Genomic DNA, 19,788 nt, shown 5'->3' with positions numbered 1-19,788 from the left:
AGTTTCCCAGCAGCAGCCAACATCCCCTGCAAGTTGAGCAGCAGGGCAGGCAGGTTCCACCCTGAGTGTGCAGGACACAAAGTGTGGGAGGAGACTCCGTGGCCGGTTGGGTTCTCCAAGAGCCAGAGGCATTTACAAGGCTGGCTGGGGAGCCAGCCTGCTCTAATAAGCATTTTGACCCTTGGCTGAAGTCATTGCAAATCACATGTGTTCCACGCTTCGGGGTTTACAAAGCTATTTTCATATCTATTACCTCTTTATCCTCACAACAACCCATGAGGCAGGATCTGATTTTTGTTTCAAAGATGAGGAAATCGAAACTCGGAGAATTTAAATGGCCTTTCCCAGATCTCCTGGCAGAGTCCGGAAGGGAATTTACAGCTTCTGACTAAATCCTGTGGGCTTGGCCCTACACTTGATATCACAGAAAGGAAAACTGGCTTTGAAAAGCCTAGGAGATTGTGAGAGAGCGCACACACATGTAATATACACACACAACTGTCATGGTGCCCATTCCACTTTATACTCATATTGAATGAACCAAAGCATTTAGCACAATGCCTGACATCATACAATGCTTCACCTGGGAATGAGACCACCTTAAAATCACTGTCCATTTTTATGAATGAACTTGACTTCACACTGAATGGCATTATTTGGTTCCAAGTCCACTCCCCTTACCAGACTGTGAGCTATTCAGGTCTCCACAGTGCCTAGCATACTTTTGATGCTTATGACATATTTTTTAAAAAAATGAGGATGAGGGGCATGAGGCCAGATAAACTTACTAGGGCTTTTATGCTAATACTAGAGGCCCGGTACAAGAGATTCGTACACTCAGGGGGTCCCTCAACCCGGTCTGCGCCCTCTCGCAGTTCAGGAGCCTTCAGGGGATGTCTGACTGACTTCAGTCGGACATCCTTAGCGCTGCCGTGGAGGTGGGAGAGGCTCCCACCACCACTGCTGTGCTTGCTAGCCATGAGCGCTTCTGGCTGAGCAGTGCTCCCCCAGTGGGAACACACTGACACCAGGGGGCAGCTCCTGCGTTGAGCATCTGCCCCCTGGTGGTCAGTGCACATCATAGGGACCGGTCATTCTACTATTTGGTCAATTTGCATATTAGCCTTTTATAGGATTAATTCTGCACAGTAGTGAGCTCACAACCCCTCAGGTCAGGCTTAGTAGGATGGGGTGCATAGAATAGGTATACAGAGACATACTGAGGTGCATCAGGTAAATCTGGGCACTAGGTACCAAGCGCAGGTGCAAGGGCAATATTGAGACAGGAGGCATCTTGAAGTGAGCAGGGGAGAGGCCCAAACTGAAAATGGCAGAGCTGATGGGCAATGCTAAGAAGACAGTGATGGGATAGCACCTGGCCTGGAAAAGGAAGAGCTAGGCAGTCTGCCTGATTCAGTAGGTCTAATGGGGCCCTTCCCCTGGGAGATGTTCTCTCTGGTCCACACTTACTGCACATCATCTGGAAGGTGTTCTGTTCTCAGCTCACGGCTCTAAGAAACAATGTGTGGGAGATAAATCTATTAGGTGGGAATAGAGACTTGGATGAAAGGAAAGGACACTATGATTCTTGGTAATCCCTTCAATTTGCCCCTTGTATAGTGGCCTGTCCTAACCCCTTATTGAAGTTATGGAAGCAACACATGAGTGGGAAACTAAACAATTTTTAGAAATAGCCAATTGGGAACAAAGTGGAACAGCAATCAGTCCCACCTTGCCAGGTAACTGGAAAGTCATTAACAGTTTTTTCATCTCCATATTAAGAAAAAAATGCCTCTGCCAGTCACTCAGAAAATGAGACATCATGGAGGCACTTGCAATAAGTACTTGAGACAAAGGCTTCTCATCAGCAGAGAAGAGCCTATGAGAACTGAGTGCCCAGGGAGGCTGCACCTGGTGTGTAGGTATGCTGTTCATCTGGCACAGCAGAGGCAAATGTGGGCAATGGAGGAGAATGAGGATGCTCACATGACACTGTCAGGGCATGCCAACCAGTGAGTGGAACCCGGAGACAAACCAGGCTAAAATTTGAGACAGGCAGAAGAGATCTCTCCTCCAGTTCCGAGTCAAAGCCCCTTGAAGAGAACAGGGTAATGGGCAGTTTACTAGAAGAGGGGTTTAGGTATGGAGACCAAGGTCAAGGCTCAGTGATAAGAATGGGGTATATGGGAAAGGGGAGTGCACTTTCTCATCAAGGGGTTCTCAATGCCCAGAACCCAGGACTGAAGCTGGTGGAAAATCACCTGCCTCCATTTGGATTGGACCAAGTGATTGGGGGTGACAGGGGGAGGGAGGGAGGTGAATCCTCTGTGTAGGAATTAAATGATCACTAATTATGGAAGGAGAGCATAGAAGCTGGAACCCAGGTATTGACACTATTGGATAATCTCAAACTGAGCTAAAACTCCTTTGTAAAATGAGGTTAGTGTTGACTTATTTTTCTTAGAATCAATGTTCTTCCAAGATGGAATTTTAGAGACCTTGGGACAACAGCCTGCCACAGTCTCCTTCCCTGAAGTCACCTAAGGCAAAAGGAGGCAATGACGACAACACCTTCCATTGCTCCAGGAGAGATGAAAGTCTAAACACAACCGACCAGAAGAGAAACTCGGGCACTTCACCTCCATGACACCCAGGAGACCAAAGTGTGGCAGCAAATGGACTGGCTTCAAATGATCCATCTCTGAATCCCAGTCCTGCATAGACTTGTGGGACAGGAATGACAATGGAGAGATGCCAATCTCAGTTCTGGCTGAAACTCCAAGACAATAGGTACCATTACCCCCACATTCCAAAGTGAAATACTAGACAGCCTATGTGGGATTTGAGAAAAGAAGATTCAGAGACAAAAGCATTTAGGAAAGGAAAGAAGTTTACTTTTAAAGGAGCTCAAGGGAGTTAGACTTCAGAAGGACGGGCTGGCAAAAATAAAAAAATAAAACTTAATCTGTGGTACATATTTACTGGGGAAAACACTCTCAGGGTTAGCAAGGTTACCTCCATTATATTAGCCTGTCATGGTAGAAAGCAGCGACTTCCCCCACATGATTATCGTAGCCTCAAAGTCATAACAAAAGTTCAGATGTCAGCCTTGCAAAAGTCAAGGTAAAGTTCTTGCTAGAGTCCGTAGAAGTCAAATGACAGCTCCCCCCCAACCTTCCCACCCGCTACCCTATGCCACCCCCACCCCCATCTGGAGTCTGGAGAAGAAAGGATTACAGAGGCTGGAAACCTATCTTTACTGGAGAAGTTCAAGGCTTTGTTTATGGAGGGGACTAGAACCAGACTTAGTGAGCTGATTATTTTTGTCTTATCTCCCAGTGCAACCTGGTTTGGTCCCCACAACCGCCACTGTAAAAAAATCATGTGCCTGTTACTTAAACAGCAGCAGGGCAAAGTGTCGATTTTGTTTTCAAAGGAGGTGGCTGAAACCCTGTTAGCACTTGCAAACCCGAGTTGAAGTTGGAGAGCTGGAGGGAACTTGGAGACCTGAGTCTCTTTAAAGAACTGCCAGCGCTGAATCCCAGCCCCCACTCCAAAGAGGAAGGGATTCGGGGAATGGGAGGAAAGGCGGGTTTCTTTCCCGCCACCTCTCCTCAGGGGTAGGAAAGACTTGCTCAAAGGGCTTCCATTGGTGGGAGAGACAGCTGAAGAGGAGAGGCTGGCAGGAACAGTCTGGGAAAGCAGAGTGTGCTGAACCTCCTGGAGGTCCAAGGAAGTGTTGGTGTTTGCCCAGGTCCAGATGGGGGCCCTGGCAGAAAGGGCTTACCTACGACCTGGAGGTTCACTCCAGAGAGTAGCCTTGGCAGAATGAGGGCTGAAGTTGTACTGAGAGACAGAGGGGTGGAGAGAGGAGCTGCCAAGTGACCAGCCAGGAGACACATCTCCACCCCCAGCAAGAAATCCACAAAAGAGAAAATGGTCCTTAAACACTTGCCAAGTCAGAGGAAACTAAAATCAGATAAATGCTGGTCAAATAAGATCCTCCTGCCTTTTGTCTTCTTTCTCTCTCCACTGCAGCTCTGAACATTTTTAATATGCCCCAGTTTATCTTCTAACAATGGGTACCCAGTAGATGTTGAATTAGAAAGTTGAGGCTATGACTTAATAAATTTGGCTCCTTGGGCATAACATGGAAATAACTTTTCATTAGATTAAGAAGCAATTTGGGGAAGACAAGAGTTCCTTCAGTGGTTCTCAACCTTTCTAATGCCGCGACCCTTTAATACAGTTCCTCATGTTGTGGTGACCCCCAACCATAAAATTATTTTCGTTGCTACTTCATAACTGTAATTTTGCTACTGTTATGAATCATAATGTAAATATCTGTGTTTTCCGATGGTCTTAGGCAACCCTGCTAGAGGTTCTCAACCTGTGGGTCGCCTACAACCATCGGAAAACACAGGTATTTACATTACGATTCATAACAGTAGCAAAATTACAGTTATGAAGTAGCAACGAAAATAATTTTATGGTTGGGGGTCATCACAACATGAGGAACTGTATTAAAGGGTTGCGGCATTAGAAAGGTTGAGAACCACTGTACCTAGGGAGAAGAGAAAGCTGCCAAAGAATTGCTCAAAAGAGCACAAAAGCTTTGCTGTTGATAGGATTATAACCCTTCCGAAGTAGAGAAATCTCAAAAATCAATACTCGCTACACCCAAAGAGGATGTCTAATTTTACTAAAGAGCAAGCAGCCTTCCATGTTTGCTTTGACCCCTTAGCTTTGCTTTATTTCACTTGGAAACATATACTGAATCTTTTTATTTAAAATAAAATGCTTAAGAAGACATTTTTTTTTTTTTTACAATGAAGAAATCTGAGTATGTTTGTAGGACAAGGGGAAGAAACCAGTGACGAAAGCAAAAAATAAAATATATTCTTTAAAACTATAATTATGAAGATTGTGAAAATGTATGACATTGTAGGAAGTGTACAACTGTAATTTTGAAAACTAAGCAAAGAGACAAAGATGGAAGGGAATATGAACAGATTCTAACTGCTGTGGTAAGGTGGTAGGTAGATAGCGCCTCTGATTTTAAACTTTCTGAAATGTTAGCATAGCCTTCAAATTGAAATAACCTCAGTAAGTTATTTTTTATAAGACAGTACAATAAAGGCATATTATTTATAATTGGGGACCCCAAAACTTATGATTCTATTTCTTTAGCTTTTCTACTGGTCATTATTCCCACTATTGCTATCTTTATTCTTCAAAATTTTACTAGGATTCCTGGTGGTTTTATTAGACCTCCCGCTGGTGTCACACTTAAAAACTTTCCTCATTCAGGTTAACCCATCTCTTTAAGAACTCTTTTTATTTTCATTAGTAGACATCTTTCACTCTCTTTATCATTTTGACAATTTGTGGGTAAGCCCCTGAAGCCCCTATTCCATCACAAATCTCCACTTTGATATAGGTCCACACTGTTAACACTGCACAACTACATCATCAGAATTCTTTGAAAACTTTGGAATTAAAAGTATCCCATAAAGATACTGTTTACAAAATACTAAAGAGTGGTGGAATTGTAATGGGATTATCAAGATACTAGTATTTAGAAGAAAGAAAGAAAAGAGTAACCAATAGCAACAGAGCCCTTGTTTCTCTGGGCAAGCAGAAAGAGAGGTGGTTAAGAAATGTGGTTCAGGTAACTTGTTACCAAGACCTGAAAGCCTTTTTTCCTTTAAGACACGTGTCCATTAATATCCAGTGGAAATGTAAATATCTTATCAAAAGACTGGGTTCGGCTCCCACATTTCATTGATGTCTTTCTTTCCCTTTTAAAAGTTGACCTCAGAGGCCCTACTGTTATCTCACATGAAAGAAAAAAAACAAAACAACAAGTGAAATAATTTTGTAAATGATTTCTGTGCATAACAACCCCTCCAGATCCACATCTTTCCATAGCTGGGTAAAGAAATAATTAAAATTCTTGCTCTTACAATTGTTTTGGCCCCTGGGCTTAAGAAATATCTTTGCTCACTTTATTTCATCGAATTCTCACAGTACATTGAGAGCGCTGTTATTATCCTACTAGAGGCCCGGTGCACGAAATCCGTGCACGGGGGCATTGGGGGAAAGGTGTCCCTCAGCCCAGCCTGCACCCTCTCCAATCTAGGATCCCTCTCACAATCCAGGACTGCTGGCTCCCAACTGCTTGCCTACCTGCCTTCCTGATTTCCCCTAACCGCTTCTGCCTGCCAGCCTGATCACCCCCTAACCACTCCCATGCCAGCATGATTGATGCCTAACTGCTCCCCTGCCAGCCTGTTTGCCACCAACTTCCCTCCTCTGCTGGCCTGGTCACCCCCAACTACCCTCCCTTGCAGGCTTGGTCCCTCCCAACTGCCCTCATCTGCTGGCCATCTTGTGTTGGCCATCTTGTGTCCACATAGGGGCGGGATCTTTGACCACATTGGGGCAGCCATCTTGTGTGTTGGAGTGATGGTCAATCTGTATATTACTCTTTTATTAGATAGGATAAAGGCCTGGTGCATGGGTGGGGGCTGGCTGGTTTGCCCTGAAGGGTGTCCCGGATCAGGATGGGGGTTCCCTTGGGGCATAGGGCAGCCTGGGCAAGGGGCCTGTGGTGGTTTGCAGGCCAGCCATGCCCCCTGGCGACCCAAGCTGAGGCCCTGGTATCTGGAATTTATTTATCTTCTACAATTGAAACTTTGTAGCCTGGAGCAGAGCCAAGCCTCCTGCTCACTCCATGGCGGCAGCCATTTCTGTTGGAATTTATTTATCTTCTATATTTGAAACTTTGTAGCCTTAAGTGGAGGCCTGGGCTGGCCAGGGTGTGTGGAAAGTTTGGCTTCCTCCATTGCTGGGGGCAACCCTAGCCTCCTGCTCTTTCCAGCTCCGTGGCTGCCGCCATTTCTGTTTGGATTTATGTATCTTCTATCATTGAAACTTTGTAGCCTTGAGTGGAGGCCTAGGCTGGCAAGGGCAGGCAGAAAGCTTGGCTTCCTCCATTGCCGGGGAAACCCAAGCCTCCCTCCTGCTCTCTGTGGCCGTAGACATCTTGGTTGGGTTTATTTGCATATTTGCTCTTGATTGGCTTGTGGGCATGGCTTGTGGGTATAGCAGAGTGATGTTTAATTTGCATATTGCTCTTTTATTAGATAGGATTTTATAGATAAATAGACCGAGGATCAGAGAGATCAGTGGCTTTACAATGAAGAGACCAGGCCCTTGAATCCTGGTTAGGGGTCTCCACATTGCACACTGAGTGTGGGTAGATACTACCATGGCAATAACATGGAGGCTACAAACAGTAAAATAATCAACACAGGTGTAAATCTAAACTATTTTTTCATATTCTGCACTGAGACTTCATATAGGTTCTTTCCACCTTCTAAAGAAAGAATTATTTCAAAAGTGAATCATGATCTTGTCAGAGCTTTGGTGTCTCCCTCGACCTTTTGCCTTTGAATTGAGCCAACTCATCTGATTGACCCCACCCTCCTTTCCAACCCTCAATCTGATTTTAGTGGGACCTCAGGCCCTCCCTGAGACCCACATTCATTCTCTGGCTCCCTCTGCCTCCAGTACTCTGGTGCCCTTCAGCTCCTGTGAACCTCCCCAACCCTGCTCTGGAATTTCAGGAGCTTCAGAGGGGAGGCCACACTAAACACTTTGGCCTTCCTGGGCCCAAATGAAGAATCTCTACATCTCTCCCATTGTCTCTGAATCATGACAAGGAAGTCTAGACCTTCCTTACAATGACAATCATGGGGAGCTAAGAAGGACTCCTGGGCCTGTCCTATGCACTCAAGCTGGTGGATTCAGAAGTGCCAGTGGAGAGAGAGGTCCTTGAGCATGGGCTTTCTGGGAGATAGAGGACATGAGTATTTGGTGAGCAAAACCTAAAATGAAAGGCACATGTGCTGTTACTATAACTGAGAAGTGGTGCAGAGCCTAGAGTCCAGCACTGCCTTTAGATCCATCTTCCAGAGGAATCCAGGTCCATGGGAGTCTATGGCAGGGAAGAGTAAGAACATCTCCAAAGTGTCCCTAATGCTCCCTGACTTGACCAAGAGCCACCCTGTCTCATATACTTCCCTTTCCCAGTGAGACCTTCTAGACCCAGCTTCCAGCTCCATGATTATTTTCTTGTCATTTGATATGCAGGAAACCAGGAAAATAACTTCTTTTTTTTTATGATATCTAAAGTCAAGTTTTTTAAAATCATATGATTTTAGCAAACTACCTAGAAGGCAATCTTTTCAATCTTTTTTATAACTTGAAGGAACCGAGACCCATCCATTTGCAACATACATTTCCTGAGTACCAACAAAAAGATGAGTGATGTGTTTGATAGAAAGAAGTATGCAACATGGTCCCTGACTACCAGTCTTGGAGCGATAGGACACACAGGCATGTGAAACTCATCACCTTGTTACATTGTAATTCAAGGCAGCAGATGCTGGTCCAGACTTTCAGACATGGCCTGTTTCCAGGCCAAAGCTGCAGGACCTGCACCAGCAGAGTCAACCTTCCTCCAAGCTACAACGCTCTATTTTGACCCAATGTGAAAACACTTAACCAGACCAGCCACACCTTGTGGAGTTCAACATCAAGTCGTCTTAGCAGCTAATTTAGCCCCAGGTCTGATACCTTGATTGCCGCTGGTATTTGAAACACCCCAATTCTTGCTCAGGTCTCATCTCCTGTATATTTCCCATTTGACTCTGGTGCCTACAAGTTTCCTTTATCCTCAGCCTCCTATTCATGGCACCAAATTTTCCTCCAGAACTCCAGAGTGCCCCGAAACCCAGATTCCCTGTCGACATGCTCTGCATACAGCTGAACAACACATCTTGTGGTGCTCTTGTTGAAAAACAAGAGCAACAAAAATGATAAGATATAGCAGCCATTGAGATCCAAGTGTCTCGTGTTACCCATCAGAAACCTGCTTAAGTGACACCTGCAGCAGCTGCATGTCATTGCCCTCAGACATAATACCCCATTGAAAACAAAGCCAGACACTGGCTTATGTAACCCAACCCCAGGTTTTTACCTAGGCCACCTGTTTCTCTAGAAACTGCCAACTCAGACCAAAGTTCAATCTGGTTATAATTCCAACAAGCAGCTGCATTTCTGATAATTAGTTATCAAATGAACTATGACCTCGACACCTGCCAGGGCAGACCAATTCACAAGATTTTAGAGAGCACATGTTTTAAGATTTTGTTTTGTTACTCATGTTATTTTTTAAATCACATGATTTTAAACACTTGACTTTAGATATCAGAAAAGTTGTTTTGTCTGGCTGTTTCCTACAAAAAGTGTGTGTTGGGTTTAAGGTAACTCAGTAATTCCATATTTAAACATGGTGAATTCAGAGTTTAAACTCAGTCAGTTCATGATTTTCCACCCTTCTTTACCTTTCATCTCGCTTTCCCATGGGGAGGTGTCTGTGCCAAGAGCCATTGTCAGGAGCAGTTGGCTCTGCTGAGCAGTGGCTTCGTGGTTGGTCCTCACCTCGTCATCGTTTACATGGACTAGCCTCACTGTGGATGGTCATGCCTCACCATGGCTTCTGGCCCCTGGGTCCCCTCACTCTGCTTCTCCATGGTTCTGATACCAGGCCTTTCTGGGTGAACCAGCTGGCTCTCAGCTACTTCTGAGCCCTTCTTTGGTTGCCATGAGAATTCTATAATTCTTTCTTGTGCTTCTCAGGCCATGGCACACACAGTGGGTTTCCCCTAGTTCACAGCACTCCTTTCTCAGCCTGGGTGTCCTCCCATGCAGGCCCCAAGATGAGGCATCCTTTTATTTACCTTGAGTGTGATTACCAATGTTGTCAGAGATCTAAAAAGAATGGATCTATCGATATAGACATATTTCCTTGCTTCCTTAAACAGTTTACTAGAAATAATCTAATCATACATTTACCAATTAAGGAATATTTATTGAGTGCCTCCTATTTTCCAAGTACCATTCTAGGTGGGGAGATACAGTATTCAGTAAGACAAGGCATGAATCCTGATCTTGTGGAAATTTGATTCTACTGTGTTAAGACAGACAATAAACAGGATCTCATTTCACAATGAAAACTGACCTTATTTTGATTGTCACATCTAAACAACCCATGAAATATTAAACTCTGCCTTCCACCCCCAAAACAGGACATTCCTGAAAGCTTTGTAAGTTCTGAGCAATTCTCACGGTGTGAGAATTACAAATTCCTAGTATTGTCCTGTGGTTTGTTTACCAGGGTGTTAAAAAGTACAGAAAGGACCTTTTTAAAGACAACGTAAGTCGTTATCCATTACTAAGTGCTTAATTTGTGCCAGGCATTATGCCAGAGTTTTTGCATGTATTATCTCTACCTCTCAGTGCAATCCTAAATTAGGTAGGTATTATCGTTATTATTATTAGCCCCACTTTGCAAATGAGAAAATTGAGATTGATATACTCTGAGTCAATTACCTGAGGTCACACAGGTATTAAGTGGATGAGCCTTAATGAGACTCAGATGGGCTGACATCACTCTACCTCCAAAAAAATAAGTAGTAGGAAAATCCATAAGAAGAAAAGCAAAATTTAAAAAGAAAAGCAAAGCAAACTTAAAGAGAAATAGAGAAAGTTTGTTAAAACTAAATAAATAGAGGTTTGTTAAAGCTCAAGTTTGTGGAAACACAACTGAGGACCAAGCAGAAATGATAAAAACATCTCAGGAAACATAATAACAGGAAGGTGTAAAAATAGAATCCATTTCACAAATATTCAGTTCCTGGGAACAGACCTGGAGGAATTGGGCTGCGGGGGGATGGGGAAGCAGACCTGGTGCAACTAACTGTTTTTTGGGCACAGATCCTAGTAGGATCTGTACCCCCAACCCTCCTGCTCACAGGCTCTCCTCCTTGTTCCTCACACCCCGAGACGGAACCCGCCCTCTCCAGCCCCAGTAAGCCAGCCTTCCAAAAGAGGGAGACCTCTTTCTTTGCATCCTCAGCCTTGGCCTGGGCCCAGCCTCCCAGGCACATACAGGTTACCACTGGCCATTCTGTCAGTCCAGGCCTCCCCATGCCCTGAGCAGACCCAGTGAACCTCTATGAAAATCAAATTCTCTACCTGGATCACCTTCCCTCATGATGCCCTGAATGTGTGTAGAAGGGAAGCGCCCTGTGAACTGAGCTAAATCCCATCAGGGCGAGTCCCAGGTGCTGTGTTCCCACTCAGGGAGCCAAGAGGGAGAAAGAGAACACCCTAGCCCTTGAGGGGGCCCTTAAAAATCAGAGCTAATCAGCCTTCTTCATCTGCACATCTGCCTCCTTGGACAGCTTCCATTTCATCTTGCCTTGTAGATATGCCTTCTCTCCTATAAGATTCTACGTTCCTTGAAGGCAGCACAGAGTAAGTGCCCCATAAACCTTCTCTAATGCTCCATAAACATTCCCTCCTTTTTAAAAGAGGAGGAACCTCATTTTCTCCTCTATTGGAGAATGGGAACCCAGCGGTGGCCTGTGGCAGTACAGGCTATAGCACACTTTGTGGGAGGCTGAGAACATCAGAAAACCTCCCCTCCTCCCCTCCCTCCACCCTCTCCTATTTTCCTCACCTTTCCCTTTCTGTATTTCTTTTCATTGGAACAAAACTGACATTATGGCCATGACCACATTATGGTGAATGGAAACACAAAGAACAAAACTGATTAAGCTGTTTGGAGTTTCCTGTCACGTGATCAACATGGAAACAACCTCACATCAGATGTTCCATTCAGGGCTCTTCAAGTTTTTTATACTCTTCTTCTGCTCACTAGTGTGTTATTTGTCCCCTTTCAAAGAATGTAGCTACTTCTTATTTGATGTTAAAGTGCCCTTAAGATATCAATCTTCAGAAAAGATTCTGTTTGGTTCCTGGTGCAGAGTAAACTGCATTAGGACAGTCTCTCTAAGGCAGGCGTCCTCAAACTACGGCCCGTGGGCCACATGCAGGTGTTTTTGCCGTTTTGTTTTTTTACTTCAAAATAAGATATGTGCAGTGTGCATAGGAATTTGTTCATAGTTTTTTTTAAAACTATAGTCCGGCCCTCCAACAGTCTGAGGAACAGTGAACTGGCCCCCTGTTTAAAAAGTTTGAGGACCCCTGCTTTAAGGCCTGATTTGTGCAGGATTCACTTTTTCAGGCTTGTGCTTGGAAAAAGGTTGTGAGATGGATGAAGTTTGTTTTCAAATTCTCTCTGTTTTATCATCTCATTGTCGCTCAACTCCCCAACACACCTGTTCTGGCCCGCCGCAGGACCCCAGCCCTCCCATCTGGTCTTCTACGGAAACGAGCTGGTGTTAAGAGCTTAATCTCTCATGCCAGCATGCCTGGTTTCAAACCTAAGCTCTGCCCCTTCCTAGTCATGTGACCTTGGGCAAGTTACTACATTTCACTGTCATTCAATTTGCTCATTTGCAAAGTAAGAATATGTTGCCATGAGGAAGAACTATCTTAATAAATTCAGAGCATTTATAACAATGCCTTGTACTCAGAATGAATTGATAAATAATTATACTTTTTTAAATTGCAGCACCCCACCCAGATCATACCTCCAAAAGCAGTGCCAATAATTGTTCCATTTCAACAGAGTCCTGATCTTCTCCCTGATCACACTTCCCTTTCCTTCCTGTTCTCATCCCTTACTCCAATTACCTCGTTTGACAGTCTCGGGCAGACAAAGCTGCTCCTGGGCTGCTTCACTCTGCCCATCACCCTCCTCTTTTCACTCCCCTGTCCACTTGCACCACCCATTCCCTTGTCAGTGCCCTTGGCTCCCTTGCTCCCTTGCCTTTCTTTGATCCCAAACAGCTCTGCGTATAGGTTACATGTACCAGCTGCAGCGTGGCCTCCCCTGCCCAGCTCACCAGGAAGCCTATAGCCCATCCTGGAAGATGCCTACCCCCTAAGGCCTTCAGCCCCAGGGTGATTTGACAAGACCTCAATAGAGGCTTCCTACCTGGCACAGGGGAGTGAGATACCCTGTAAGCCTGATCCTCTGAAGCCAGGGCTGGTTCTGCTCTGGGAATCTGAGAGACCCTGCACTGCCCTTGCTCTCTTTCTCAGAGGACCTCACTTCAGAAAAAGCTTTGGCCTTTTTACCACATGGGACAGAGTCCAAGCCTTCCTTACTGAGATGCTGGGGAGAAACCAGCTTATGCCAGTACATGAGTTCCCCCATCACTGATTCTTCTTCATTTGCTCTGAGGAGGGGCAAAAATGGTCTCTTATCTCTAAATCACACCCTCCATAGATGAAAATCTGCCCCCCCCTCACCTAGCTCAGGGGTTTTCTCCAGCAACCCCCTCTCTTCTCCCAGCATGGCTCCCCCACCCCCGTCACCTGAGGTACTGATGCAAACAGCTTCAGGAACACATAGCGGCTTTTTCCTCATAACTCACTCATGTAATTAAGACCTGCAGTCCGTGTCACAGGTGATCACTCCAGGGCCAGGTGCACAGAATTAGGTGCTCAACATCTCCACAGCAGGCAGGATCAGGCAGAGCAGATCCGGGGTTACCTCAATTAAGGGGTGGGGGTCAACACTGGGACAAGGTCAGGGACCAGAACAGAAGTCCAGCCGGGCATCTAGACTTCCAGCTAAAAATGAGTTCCTACTCTGGCTCTGGGTTCCTCAAAGATCCTTTCATCTCAATCCTGTTGTAATGGGAATAGTATGACCAGGTGCTTGACATCTATAAAAAGGCCTGTAATAGGCTAGTACTTTACACATTAATTGACTTGAACCTCACAAGAATTAACTATTCTCCAAAGTAGATGATATGTCATCTCTATTTCCAAAAGGAAATGGAGGCACAGAGAAAAAAGTAAATCTATGAGAGTCACCTGGCTCATAAACAGAAGAAAGACAGCTGAATTGCAAAATTCATGCTCTTAACATGACTTTGAACAACCATGGGTTATAGGTCTAGCTCTGCAATTGCCTCACTTGAAAATCTAGTCTTTGATTTCTGAGCCTTATTTTTCTTTCCATGCCCACCTCATAAGGATAGGATTATTGTGGGGATGAACGAAATTTATGCATGTAAAGTCAAGTTCACAAAAGCTTGAGATTAAAGAAGATTAAAGAGACATAAATCAATTAATTGCAACTTGTGATGGAGGATTTTCTTTTCCTAAAAAAAAGGCCAAAATGTTATTGGCCAATTAAACAAATTTGAATAGAATTTGTAGATTATCTAATAGTATTAAGTCAATATTAATTCCCCAATTTTTATTACGGAACTAGAAGCCCAGTGCATGAGATTCATGCACTCAGGGGGTCCCTCAGCCCGGCCTGTGCCCTCTTGAAGTCTGGAACCCCTCGGGGGATGTCCGCCTGCTGGCTTAGACCTGATTCCCCCTCTTGCAGTCTGGGGCTCTCACAGTTCAGGACCCCTCACTCCTTACCACCCACCTACAGCGAAGATGGGAGAGGCTCCCGCCACTGCCGCTGTGCTCGCCAGCCATTAGCCCGGCTTCTGGCTGACTGGCGCTCCCCCTGTTGGGAGCGCACTGACCACCAAGGGGCAGCTCCTGCATTGAACGTCTGCCCCCTGGTGGTTAGTGCATGTCATAGTGACCGGTCATTCCACAGTTCAATCGATTTGCATATTAGGCTTTTATTATATAGGATTATGGAAGAGAATATCTTTATTTTTAGGAATAACACATTGAAGTGCCCCTTTATAATATAAACAACTATGAAAAATGTTAACATTTATAGAATCTGGGTGAAGGGTATTTGTATTGATTTGAAAACTGTTCTGTGAATCTCAGGTTATTTAGAAGTAATAAAACTTGATCATGTTGAAGAGGGAAGTGCAGAGCAGACTGAATAAAGGAGGAAGATATGGTGGTTCTGGTCCAGGTGACCAGGAGGAGGAAGAGACAAAGATCCGGCTGCTGCTCCGACAGTTTAGACAAATGAAGCACCGCCTCCTGACAAATAGATGGACACAGGAGACACTGGTTCTTTTTAAAATCATGAACTGTTACCAATCTGGAAAACAAACAAACACACACCAAACCACCCCCCCTCACACTCCTCCCAAAAAAAAGAAAAGAAAAGAAACCCTATTCTTTTTGTCAAATAAAATATGGATTTTCCCTGTGAGAATAAATTAGTGTCTGGTCACATAAGGATATCTTATCAAGGCCTTAATGTTCACCAATGATGAAAAACTTCTCGTAGCAATGGCTGGGTTTTAGAAGCACACATCAGCTGAGCTGTTGTTCCCCTCTCTCTGGAACATGGCAGATGGAGTCCGAAGTTGTCCAACCAGTGGAATGGAAAGATGCAATTCTTTGTGTTTGTGTCATTTAGTGCAGTCACCCAAACATGTTCCCAGTAGAGTGCCCTTTGTACAGGCTTAAGACGAGAACCACAGATGTACATAAAAGCCATTCAGCAAAATTATACTCATCTGCATGAGCGGAAGAGGGGATGTTCAATTTATATTTGAAAACAAAAGGGTGCCTACTCCTGTTACTATGAATCTTGCTTTGATTAAATGCAATTATCTTATTTAACTCTTGCCATCTTCACACCTAGTGTTTTAGAAAAGGCAAAACTGAGGTTCAAAGAAGTTAAGCATTTGCCCTAAGATCATACCTGGTAGCAGAGTCTAGATTTGAAACTAGGTCCTGTTTATTTCAGACTTCCTGCTCTTTCTGAAACTCCATCTCATTTCCCTTTTCTTACTTCCTAAGAAGCATCTGCCTCAGTAATCACTGATCTTGCACTCAGTTACAGATAGGCCCCATACTGTAAGACTAGCACTGTTCCCCTTGCAGGGAATGGTTTGTGATTGGGATTGCAACCCAATTTGAGCCAATAAAGTATAGTAGTCCCCTTATCTGCAAAGAGATATGTTCCAAGACCCCTCAGTGGAAGCCTAAAACTGTGGATAGTACTGAAATATATATGTGTGTGTGTGTGTGTGTGTGTGTGTGTGTGTGTGTATATATGTTTTTTCCCTATACAGGCATACCTTTACACTTAAAAGAAGTACTTTAAGGTTTGTCTTTGCCAGCCTTACTACTCTGGTGCTTTGGGGCCATGATTGAGTAAAATAAGGGTTACTTGAACACAAGCACTTCATTATTGTGACAGTGGGTCTGATAACCAAGACAGCTACCAAATGTCTAATGGGCAGGTAGCATCTACATCATGCAAATGCTGGACAAAGGGATGATTCACTCACATCCTGGGCAGGATGGAGCAGGACAATGGGAGATTTCATCACGCTCTCTGCTCAGAATGGCATGCAACTTAAAACTTATGAATTGTTTATTTCTGGAATTTTCCATTTAATACTTTCAGACTATGGTTTTGCTTTCTAAAATCACAGAAAGCAAAACCATGGAAAGAAAACCGCAAGTAAGGAGGGACTCCTGTATATAGAGAAATTTGCTGGGCCTTCTGGGTAAGTTCTTCCTCAATCTCATGGGAGTGCTTGCAGAAACAAAGCCTTTTCTCCAGCTTGGACTCTAAGGAGAAATCATAGAGTAGTCACAGCTGTTGCTGGCCAACATCGTAGACTACAAGAGGGACCTGTCTTGTGCCGCGCCAGCACAGCCAAAGGTTCGGCGAGCCTGAGGGAGGACAGTGAAGGATGGAGAAAAAAGACAGACAAGAGAATAAGCTGGGTGTAGGTGGATCTTATGCGCCTTGCTGAGGCCACAGAATGATCCAGACTGCAAAGTTGATGCTTTATTTCTAGTTAGGGACAAACAAGGTAATTTACAATGTTCTTGTAAGTTTCACTTGTTTTGGCAGCACTTGCTGCCTCTCCCACAGCCCACTAGCTACCCAGTAAAGATCTAGGGAGCAGTTACAAGTTCAAGCTTAATTATGCTTAGAGGACTGTGCCCTCCAAGCTGGGACTTGTTTGCGACTTTGCCAGCAGGTCAGTCCGAGGCTTAACCCTATGACTGCTTCCTACACCATCTCAGGATGGAATGATGCTGTGGATGATACATAGAGATATGGAACAAGATACGGATTAGGAACATGGGTTCTTGATCATTGCTTCTACCCATGTTCCTGCAAGAGTATGTTCTGGACACTCTCTTGCTTTCCCAAAGACTCCACTCCTACAGTTATTGCTGGTTTTCTTTCTCTTCACTGTCAATTATCTCCCTCTATACTGGCTATTCCAAACATGGGTTGGATTCTTTTACATTAAAACAAAATAAATGTCTTTCACGTAGTCTTCTCTTCGAGCTACAGCCCTTTCCCCCTCCTCCCCTTTTCAAAACTTTCTGTGTATACCTGCTCACCTTCCATTCACATTTTAACTCATTCTAGTCTGGCTCCTGTTGTCACTACTCTCATAGAACTGCTCTGCACAAGTCCACTGCCAACCTTCATCTCACCCGTACCAATGGGTATTTCTTCTCATTTTTCTTGACTTCCCTGCAGGATTTAAATGGGTAGAACATCCCCTCTTTCTCAGATACTTTCCTATCTTGGCTGCCATGACTCCACACTCCCCTGGCCTTTCCCCTGCCCCACTGGCTGCTGCTTCCCTGTCTCCTGCACTGACTTTCACTCTAGTCTTGAATTCCTAAATGTTGGTTTGTTCCAAGGCTTGGTCCTAGGTCCTCTACTCTTCTCTATTTATTTCATCTCTTCTTATACTCACTCAACACTCAATCAATATTTGAGTGTCTACTATATGCCAGACTCTGTTCTAGGTACTAGAAATAAAGTTCCTATTTGTATGAAGCATATATTCTAGTGGAAGAGAAAATAAACAAAGAAAAAACAACAAAATAAGTGGATAATACCATGTCAGGTAGTGATAAGTGCTATGAAAAAGAATAAAGCAGTGATAGTGACAACGATCCGGTTTTTGGATAGGATGGCCAGGGAAAGATTCTCTAAGGAGGAGACATTTACGTCTGAGAAAAGAGGAACATGTGAGAGAAAAGGTAAGGATAATTCCAGATTTTTTGGCTTGCATAAAAGGAAGAATGATAGTGCCATTTACGGAAATGAGGAAGACTAAGGGAGGAGGAGATTTGGGAGGGGAAAATCAAGAATTCTGGTTTGGATTAAGGAGTCACCTGGGCACATTAAAGTGGTTGCTTGGATAGATTAAGTTCCTCTTGTGAATATTCCTTCCTCAGGTCTTAGGGAGACCTTTTCTGATCCCTGAGAGCATCCCACCTGCCACTTCCTCTGCCCAGAGAGTGTCTGTCACCTTCCTTAGTTTATTGTCTTCATGCTGGTCACCATATTCTGTAATAACAAAGCTTGGCTATTGTTTAGCTATTCCCACTATAAAGATCTGGGAAAGCAGGGACTGCCTCTCTTGTTCATAGCTGCATTCCCTGGGCATAGTATTGTGCCTGGCACAGGGTTAGGGCTCAACCAATAATTGCTGACTGAGAGAACAAAGGGTAGGCCAGTCCTCTGGAGAAGTTAGGATAGCTGGTTCTTGCCTGAGCTCAGCCAGCCACTAGCTATATGGCTTCGGGCAAGTCACCTCTGTGGTATTTTCTCAATTTCAGAAGCCGTTTGATTAGATGATTTCTAAGAGTTAGTTTGTCCATTTTATATGTTTAAAATTAGGATTTTAATTTGTCTTGACCAAATTTGTAACCAGAATCTCACTCCAGTAATAACACTGTTGAAGGCCTTTCTGATGCAGAATGAGTGCAACTTATCTTTTAGGAGGACATTTACCACAGATATCCTACAGAGTTCTATATTCCCACTCCTATCCCCTCTAAATCCTGTCTCTAAAACGGTCCATTATTCCAGGATCCACAGTAGGAACAGGAAGAAACAATTGGAAATGAAGAAGTGAAGGAATTCATTATCTGGAACATGATTGAGCACTTATTCACCAGTATAGTTCAAGCCTTTTGAGGTATACTGTTATATTTCATATGTATTTAGGGTTATTTGACTATTAAGGCATATTTTCACAAAACCCTGTGAGGTAGGTATTAATACTCCCGTTTCACTGATGTAAGGAAGTGAGGTTTGGGGAGATTGATTTTCCCTAGTTCAAACAATGGCAAGTGGCAAAAAAAAGACTGGAGTCCATATTTCCCCACCTACACCCATACACCCATTGGGCTTTCCACCATACCACTCATAGATGCCTATAGTCAAGGACAAACCCTCTGGAGTGTAATCAATTTCTAGTGGACTCGGGTCTATCTGCTGAATCAACAAATGAAAGTAAGTTGGATTAAAAAACACTTTCTTAGAACCCAGTGTTTGAAAACAGAGTTTACATTTCAACTAATCTAGAAATGCTATAGCAAAGCCATTAATTACTATGTAATTGAGAGACATAGGTAGGTGGAAATAATGCCAGAAGAACTTGCTTATGGAGGCAAGAAAGATTTTTGTTCTGAAATAGCAAGATTTCCCAGGGCTCCTTCTGGAGAAGGAAGAGGGGATGCCAGGAATATGTATTCCCTCATGGCCATCCATCGTAAGATCCTTCATTTCGTTTCCCTTTTCCTCGGCAACTTTTTAAGATTCACTTTCAAAAGAATCTTGTTCTTAATTGGAAAGGAATTCTTTTCCCAATAAGGTAACCTTATCATAAGTCTGTCGCTCTAGTGCATGTGAGTCCATGAGTGAAGATATGAATGTATGTCTCAACAAATATGCAAAACTACAAATGAATCTTAGCGTTGGGCATGATTCTGAAGGAGTACCTTTTATTTTCAAACCCACAGACCATTTGGCATTGATATAAAGCAGGGAGAAAAAACAAACAAAAACAATGCAGGTGTGGTGTA

Source organism: Eptesicus fuscus, chromosome 5 (genome assembly GCF_027574615.1).
Source record: "Eptesicus fuscus isolate TK198812 chromosome 5, DD_ASM_mEF_20220401, whole genome shotgun sequence".
NCBI classification, from domain to species: Eukaryota; Metazoa; Chordata; class Mammalia; order Chiroptera; family Vespertilionidae; genus Eptesicus; species Eptesicus fuscus.
The sequence above is the reverse complement of the archived record's forward strand: the minus strand, read 5'-3'. Positions refer to the sequence as shown.